Genomic DNA, 10,000 nt, shown 5'->3' on the forward strand with positions numbered 1-10,000 from the left:
AGACATCAATTAAAATAATTAAAATTATTCTGACAAAGCGTTTTATTCTTTGATATTAATGTAGATGTAACAAATGAAGCTTTTGTGACAGAATTACATGGCAAATAAACTGGTCTGAATTTTATATGCTCAATTTATTTTTTCTTTCCGGAAATATACATAAAAGACAAATATGTAATATTTCTACACCATATCTAATACGATACAGTGGAGTATGGTAAATATGAAGATACCTGCGTGGTATACAAGTTGTTGGTGAAGAAGCTATTAAACTAATTACATTGAATATAGATTTCATTGCGTTAATATCACAAATTATCAATCCAACTTTTAAACTATAGCATGGATATGCTAAACTTGCAAATAATATACTCGATTTATTAAACACCCTCCTAGTAATGATACACACACACACACACACACACACACACACACACACACACACACACACACACACACACACACACACACACACACACACACACACACACACACACACACACACACACACACACACACACATATATATATATATATATATAATCGACATATGTATATATATATATATATATATATATATATATATATATATATACATACAAATATATGTATATATATATAGATAGATTCATCATGGTCTTGGATCATGTGTTGCACATGCGATGAACAGCTATTTCCCTCCCGGAAGATAGCTCAGATCTCATATATGACCGATCTATGGTTAATGCTGTGACTTTACACGCACGCACACACCCAACTCCCCGACCACGAGAGTTGGAGTAACGACTCGCAGCGCAGCAATACTGCAATTATTTATCTCTACATTATATATATATATATACATATATATATACATATATATACATATATATATATATATATATATGTTAGGAATAGAGTTTATTGCCCTAACGTTGCGACCAACTTGGTCTTCTTCAGAGGACTACAGCATTACAAACGGATCACAATTCTTATATTCGTAGTGAGAGGGAACCCGCCAAGGTATGAGCGTCATGTTTTCCCTTTGGCTAACGATTTAATTATTAGGACACTTGCTGCTTTCGAGAGGCATTTAAATCCGTCTCTGTCGTTGTTGTTCTTGTTGGCGGCGATATGTGCAGCTTCCACAGTTTTTCTCATTTTCTTCTCAAATCCCTCGTGTAGAATTTCTGCGTTGTTCCAATCAGGTAGATGTCCACATTTGTCCAGGTGACGAACCAGGGAGTTAGATGTTCTATGAGCCCTGAGATCGTTTTTGTGCTCATTCAAGCGTTTATTGAACCCTCGACCTGACTCACCGAAATAAGATGATGGACAACCGTTGCATGGAATACGGTAAATGACACTGAGATTATTACGCATATTATTATGTTTCTTAAATATTTTTCCTATTTTATTGGAAGATATTTTTGCTATATTTATTCCACCTTTTGACAAATAATCATCAATAGCTATGGTGTTTATAGAATTAGGGACAGAAATAAAATGAGACTTATCCTTTCCCGTGGTTCGGACGTTTGAGCCATCGTAGATCTTCTTGGCTTTCCTCGTTGTCCTGGTGATCAAACCTCCGGGGTATTTCAGCTTCCTAAAGGTATTCTTGATGTAAGTAAGTTCATCCTCTAGGAATTCTTCACTGCAGATACGAAAAGCTCTGAGAAAGAAACCTATTAGAACACCCGTTTTAACACGTCTGCTGTGTGCTGAAAAATAATGGACAAAGTCGTCCCTATTGGTGGGTTTCCTGTACACCGAGAAACTTACCTGTTGAGAACCTCTGTGTATCAACGTGTCTAAAAATGGTAAATTACACTCTTTTTCTAGTTCAACTGTGAATTGAATGTCTTTATTCACAGCGTTGAGTCTTCTCAACTTATTTTCTATATTAGTTCTTTTTGGCATCACCACGATTATGTCATCCACGTACCTTAACCAAGTGGTACCTCTTCCCATGATGTTGATGTATTTGTCCATTTCTATTTCCATGAATAAACATGCCATGACAGCAGATAATGGACTCCCCATTGCGAGACCTCTAATCTGTTTAAATTCAATGTTGTTAAACATAAAATAACCAAATTTGACACACATGGAAATAAGTTTTATATAATCAGATCTTGGGACTGGAAGGATATCATCATCGATATCTGTTGTTACTTTCTTCACTGCTTCTAGGGCATCAAAAACAGAAACATTTGTGAATAACGCTGTTATATCGAAGCTTGCCAACTTCTTATCACTTACATTCAGATCCTTAAGTCTCTGGATCAGGTCGGAAGAATTTCTTAAATGGGCCCCGCTGATGGAACCGATGACGTTTGAAAGGGGTTTTGCCAGACATTTCGCTAGTCTGTGCGGAGCGCTACCAATCCCTGAAGTTATGGGCCTCATGGGGATATTTACCTTATGTACTTTAGGAAGACCGTGCATTAACGGGGGTTTTGGAGCTTCTTCTAGTAATCCTAACAACTTTTTTCCCCTGGTTGATTTACGTAGGATTTTTCTCGCTTCTGTATTGAATCTTGCTGATTCTATATCAGCGTTGCCGGCCGGTTGTCTTTCGTATGTTGATTCATCATTCAAAAGATCGGACATTTTGTCCAGATAATCAATTTTATTTAAAATAATTACTCCGCCGCCTTTGTCGGCGTGGGTGATAATAATGTCATTATCATTACTCAAAGTCTGAAGGACTTCTCTAAATCTTTTGGGAATAACAAAACGATTACAATCGGCCAAGGCTTGGTAACATGTTATTACCCCTTGGGTGAAACCTTTATCAACTTCGTTCTCAGACCATTTATAATTATTGTTCACATTTCTCTTGTAGTCCTTACCTTTTCCTCCTATATCAAATTTAAGTCCCAAAGACAGTACCAATTTCTCGTCTTTAGATAGCTGTCTGTCTGAAAGGTTGGTCACAAAGTCATTCCTTTCCAATTTGTTCCAATCACTGTTATTACATAACCAAAGTAGCTTACGTTTAAGTTTTTGTTCTAGTACAACATAATCCTTATTTAATCTACTTACCAGCCCGAAGGGTAGGGTTACCTTTCTCTTACCATCGCTGATTTCGTCCAACTTGTCCTGTAACGTTTCACAGGATTCCTCTAAGTATGTCCTGGCGCTGTCTGTGAATGGGTGTTCATCACTTCTTAGCTGTTTCGGAGCCGATCTAGGGAGAACCATCTCATCGAGGCAATTCAGGAGAAATCTCCTACGGAGTGTAAGGCTTGTGATCCGCTGCCTTCTGCTGTATTCCTTCCACATCTCACCTCTTCCACCACCTCTCGACATATTTAAGATTATTTCAGACAAATATATTCACTACGACTATAAGAATTGTGATCCGTTTGTAATGCTGTAGTCCTCTGAAGAAGACCAAGTTGGTCGCAACGTTAGGGCAATAAACTCTATTCCTAACACATCTTCGTTTGCCCTTCCCCACCCACATTCTCTCTCATTTGTCTGAAATAATCTTAAATATATATATATATATATATATATACATATATATATATATATATATATGTATTTATATATATATATACATATATTTATATACATTTCGTCCAACTTGTCCTGTAACGTTTCACAGGATTCCTCTAAGTATGTCCTGGCGCTGTCTGTGAATGGGTGTTCATCACTTCTTAGCTGTTTCGGAGCCGATCTAGGGAGAACCATCTCATCGAGGCAATTCAGGAGAAATCTCCTACGGAGTGTAAGGCTTGTGATCCGCTGCCTTCTGCTGTATTCCTTCCACATCTCACCTCTTCCACCACCTCTCGACATATTTAAGATTATTTCAGACAAATATATTCACTACGAATATAAGAATTGTGATCCGTTTGTAATGCTGTAGTCCTCTGAAGAAGACCAAGTTGGTCGCAACGTTAGGGCAATAAACTCTATTCCTAACACATCTTCGTTTGCCCTTCCCCACCCACATTCTCTCTCATTTGTCTGAAATAATCTTAAATATATATATATATATATATATATACATATATTCATATATATGTATATATATAAATATATATATATATACATATATTTATATACATTATATATATACATACATATATATATATATATATGTATATATAACCATATATACATATATATGTAAACAGTGGTTCTAACGTGTTCTAACGTGATTGACAAATGTGTGATTAAATTTTTCACCTGTAATATAATATATATACATACATCCATATATATATATATATATATATATATATATATATATATATACATATATATATACATATATATATATATATATGTGTGTGTGTGTGTGTGCGTGCGTTTGTGTGTGTGTGTGTAAACACACACACACACACACCTAGATATGTATATATATATATATATATATATTAGACATTCTGACAGGTTGACGTAAGTAGAGCAGGAAACACAGGAGTCTTAGTCTTGAGTTTATTCCTGACTAGTTTCGCAGGTATGCTTTTTCAAAGGAAAGAAAGCATTCCTGTGAAACTAGTCAAGAATAAACACAAGAATAAGACTCCTGTGTTTCCTACTCCGCTTACGTCATATATATATATATATATATATATATATATATATATATATATATATATATTATGCATATACATATGTGTATATATATATATATATGTATGTATATACATATGTATATATATATGTATATATATATATACATATGTATATATACATATGTATATATATATGTATATATATATATATATATATATATATATATATATATATATCCAATAATTTTTATGACAGTTGCATGCAGGATTCGAACCCACTGTTCTCAGCCACCTGTAAGATCAACTTTCACAGATTGATGTCGCTGCTATTAGCGAATTTCTCTCATATATATATATGTATATATATGTATATATATATATATATGTATAAATATATATATGTATATATATATATATATATTATATATATATATATATATATATATATATATATATATACATATATATATATACTGTAAAATATTTTTCTCTTTCGATGATTAATTTGCGTGTTGGACGACAGGAGGCTCTTGTTAATCTACAGCCTCGTTTAGTATTCCCTTGACGTCCCTGAAAATCTAGCGGTAGTGGTCGAGCGTTTGCTCAACTTGAACTCAAAGCCTTGAGGTTAATTGTTGCTGGCAGCTAAAATGTCAAGACTCTGAGCAGAGCAGTCTTACAGATGACACGCGATGATTAGAGTAAACGAAAGAAATAAGGTGGACAAAAATAAAGGGAAGAGGAAACCGAAGAACGGCAAACACAGGACGAGGAAAGAGAAGATGCAGGATGCAAAGGCACATGAAGGCTTAAAGAAAATATAAGAATGAAACAGACTGCAAGAGAGCATAAGGCAGAGATTTTCAACTCTTCCTCCATCATTATCTTCTTCTACTTGATGTATTTCTCCATTTACCCCTTTACCTTCATGCAAAAAAAATCATAGCCATCATAAAAGACAAAAAATAAGGTAATAAAAGATTAAATTTGTTATTGAGGTTATGCACAAAAATAGCAGCATATCTTCATATAAAAATATAAAAAATAATAAATAATAATTATTCAACCATCAGGTACATCAATTAATTATTTACCCCTTGCCATGTGTTTTGTTTTTACTCCAAAGGGGTCATATTACCCCTGTTCGAGAAACACTTGCATAAGGCCTACACTTGGTAGTTCCATGTCCGTTACCACTTACCATACCTATTCACAAAGTTATCTAGCCTTCTCTTAAAGCAACCAATAGTTTCAGTACTCACTACATAATTATTAAGTATTTTCCATTCATTAAGCACTTGTGATTAGCTAAGTGAATGTTGGAGACGAGCCTACCCCAGGAGGCCATGAGTAGCTGCGACCGAAGTCGTTACCTTGGCCCTGTGCGTTTGGACTATTGGGGCAAGGAACAGTCACTGCTGGGAGTTGGAGAGAAGCGCGGGAGTCGAACCCTCATCCAACCAAACGCGAGATCCCCACGCTTCCAATTGCGTGGTTTTTAATATATTCTATATATCTTAGATATATGCCATATGTTTGGAAAATATAAAACGCCACACTTTTTAGACCATAATGAAGAAGGCATTGTGAAATGAAAGAAATAAGCAAGAAAACTGATCACTCCTCCCCATTTCTTTTGACTATAGTCACGCTTGTGATATATATATATATATATATATATATATATATATATATATATGTATGTATGTATATATTTATCTCTTAACTATTCGTTTGTTTATTCACTAATTCATCTATTCATTTACTTATCTATTCATTTGATTATTAACATATTTAGCTACTTATTTATCTATTCATTGATTTATTTGGTTTTTCTATTATTCATTTATTTATTTATCTATTTATTCATCTATCTATTTGTTTGCATATTCATTTTCACATTTATTTATTTTCTTATTAAATTATTCATTTGTTTCTCTATTTATTCATTTATCTATTCATTTTTTAATTTATCTATCTATTTGTTTTTTTATTTAACTATTCATTATTTGTTTGTTTATTCATTTGGTTGTTATTCTAAGGTCAAATTCAAGTATTTTATATGAATCCTCAATAAACCAAGAGCTGTAATTCAAGATTTAAGCTAAAGCATATGAAGAAGTGGAACTATACAGGCACTCCTCCAGTCCTCCGGCACTCTACCCTTTCTCCAGCAAACATTAAATAACCTCACCAGCCAGTCCACCATCACTGTACCTCCTTTTTTTAGACATTCTGTGTGGCATCCATCCAGACCAGGTGACTTACCTGCTTTCATCATCTTAACAACTGCCTTCACTTCATCCTTCCTTATTTCTCCTCCAAGGAAAAAGGGGACAAGTGTGAGTGTCGTAGTTTCAGAGGGATTAGCTTGTTAAGTGTAGTTGGGAAGGTTTATGGGGGATCTTGATTGAGAGGTTTAGGAGAGGAACAGAGGGAGTAATTGGCGAGGAACAGTGTGAATTTAGGACAGGTAGAGGTTGCCTAGATCAGATTTTTGTGGTAAGACAGGTATGTGAGAAAGCTCTAGGTAAAGGTAAAGATGTTTTTTGGGATTTTATGGATCTGGAAAAGGCTTATGACAGGGTAGACAGGAAAGTACTGTGGGAGGTTTTGCGGATATACGGGATTTGAGGAAAGCTTGTAGGATCTGTCAAGAGTTTTTACGAGAGTAGTAGAGCATGTGTCAGGATTAGAAATGGAGAGAGTGAGTGGTTCGAGGTAAAAGTGGAACTTCGTCAGGGATGTGTTATGTCGTCCTGACTGTTCAACTTATACATTGATGGGGTGGTGCGAGAGGTAAATACAAGAGTGGTGGGTCAGGGATTAGAGATGTTTAAAGAAAATGGAGAAAAGTGGGAGGTGAGCCAGTTGTTCTTTGCTGACGACACTGCACTTGTAGCACGATCAGAGGAGGGATTGAGGAAGTTAGTGACTGAGTTTGGGAGAGTGTGTGAAAATAGAGGGTTGAAGATAAATGTGGGTAAAAGTAAGGTGATGAGATGTACAAGGGGTGAAAGTGGCAGCAGACTTGAAGTGAGCATTAAGGGAGAGCGACTGGAGGAAGTGGATAGTTTTAGATACTTGGGTACAAATGTGGCAGGAAAGGGTGGAGTGGAGGTGGAGGAAGAATGTAGATTGAGAGAAGCGAGTAAGTGCCTTGGTGGATTAAAAAGTATAATGAGGAATAGACATTTGGGAATGGATGCGAAGAGGAGACTGTATGAAGGAGTGATTGTGCCAACAGCACTGTATGGGGCAGAAACATTGAACATAAGAGAGGAAGAGAGAAGGAGTTTGAATGTGTTTGAGATGAGGTGCCTGAGAAATGAGGAGGTGAGGAGGAAAACAGGGGTAGTAAGGGAGTTGGGAGATAGGGTTGATGATAGAGTATTAGGATGGGTTGGACACATGGAAAGAATGAGTGAAGAAAGACTAGTAAAAGAGGTATGGAAGACAGATGTGGAGGGAGTGAACATGAGGGGGCGTCCTAGGATGAGATGGATGGATGGGGTGAAGGGGGTTTTGGGGAAGAGGGGAATGTCTGTTGAGGAAGGACGGGAGAGGACAGAAGACAGGGCTGAATGGAGAATAGTTATATATAGATGATGTTGTGATGCATGTGTGGGGGGATGGGGGGATGGGGGTGGGGTAATATGTGTGAGCAAAATTTGACGCAGCCCGAAGGGATTTCTCCCCGTCTTCTCCTTTTCTGCATTGGGGGGGGGGGGATGGAGAGGGGGGGCTCGCCGATTTAATGAAGCGGCCTTACTGTGGATGTGCTGTGTCTTGCGACACTGCCTCTGACCCAGGGCAGTGGACAAAGTGCAGGGATGACCCGTCATCCAGGAGGTGTCAAGATAAGAGGGAGGGTGGAGGGTGGAGGGGAGTGGAGTGTATTTAGGGATGGAATGGGTGGGAATGGATTTATGCCTTTTTCTTTTTGGCTACCTCCTTTGTAAGGGGGAAAAAGCCTTGCTATATGTATGTGTATGATATGTTGAAGATTTTCAAAAGCTTACAGTCAACTGAGAATTATAGTTATAGATAAGAGTAAGGTCATTTTTACAAGAAGTAGTGCTTCCAGTTTCTACGATTCAGTGATAGTATAATGCATCTTAAAACAAAAGATATCTCATCGAAACCCATGAGAAATGCTGCCCATATCATACGTACCCCTGTAAAAGTAGTCAGTAAAACCTCTCTCTCTCTGTATGTATTTATATATATATATATATATATATATATATATATATATATATATATATATATATATATATATATATATATGTGTGATATATATATATATATATATATATATATATATATATATATATATATATATATATATATATAAAGGACTACTATTACACAGGGCGTGCGCACCCAGATTCCTGGCTCCACTAGCGGAGGCCATTGCTTTCTTTGTAACCTAACATTTTATATTGGACAAATATATCAAAACTAGAAACCTAACATTGTATATAGGACAAATATATCAACTACTGACTCATTCAATACAGTATAAGTTAATACAAACATTTATAGTGAAATAAGAAACTATTTTTAAGGCACTGTTATGCTTTGAAATGCCAATTTTGGCTGGACTTAACATGTATTATTGTATGAGGTTAGTGTACAGTTATTTACATTAATCATTATTTACATTTGAGTTCATTGTCTTGAAAAGGAAGACCAATTTGGCTGCCTTCTCATTACCGAGGCGGTTCCATAGGAGGAGAAAACTCTTTCAACTTCTGATGATGATTCTACTGCAGTTAGGAGTTGACGCACTGAAAACAGAATATCACTGTCTAACATGGCTGTATGTGAATCCCACCACTCAATAGCTGTCAGGGCCTTGGTCACAGACTCAGTAAACTTGAACGCCTGGAAAGGAGGTGATTTTGCCTGAAACTTCATAATGACAGGAACAAGTGTCGTATATTTCTCATTGGCATACTCCATTGTAATATTCACCTCTTCTGCACTGAGCATTTTTCCTTGAAGTGCTGGATGAAGCATGTTGGCAAGTATGTGAGTTTTGGTGATAAATTGTTCATACTTTTTTCACCAGTTTTTCAGCTTGTTTATTGTTTGTGAAATGGCCAAGGAATTTCTTCCAAACATCTACCGCTTGAGCAATAGTGCACTTGTCACTCAGTACCTCATCTAGAGCCTTTGCTATTGGCTGCAATCGATCCAGTAATTCCTCAGCCGAACGTTTTAGGCCTAAATTTGATACTTTGTCTCTTACTTCAGTATCAATAGCTTCTCTGTTGACTTCACAGATCTTCATTAGAATTGTTCAGTTATTTATATAGGCCTTGGGACAGTCTGACATTGTGTTCCACCTTGTGTCCTGGGGCATGAATAGACACTGATCACCTTCCTGCCGATACTTTGAAGCAGCATAATGATTATTTCTAAAATATTTAACTACATTGACCACATGTTGTTCTACATTATCAATCTCAAGATCA

The sequence above is a fragment of the Oratosquilla oratoria genome, chromosome 2 (assembly GCF_046742065.1).
Source record: "Oratosquilla oratoria isolate Oo_2021 chromosome 2, ASM4674206v1, whole genome shotgun sequence".
Lineage (NCBI taxonomy): Eukaryota > Metazoa > Arthropoda > Malacostraca > Stomatopoda > Squillidae > Oratosquilla > Oratosquilla oratoria.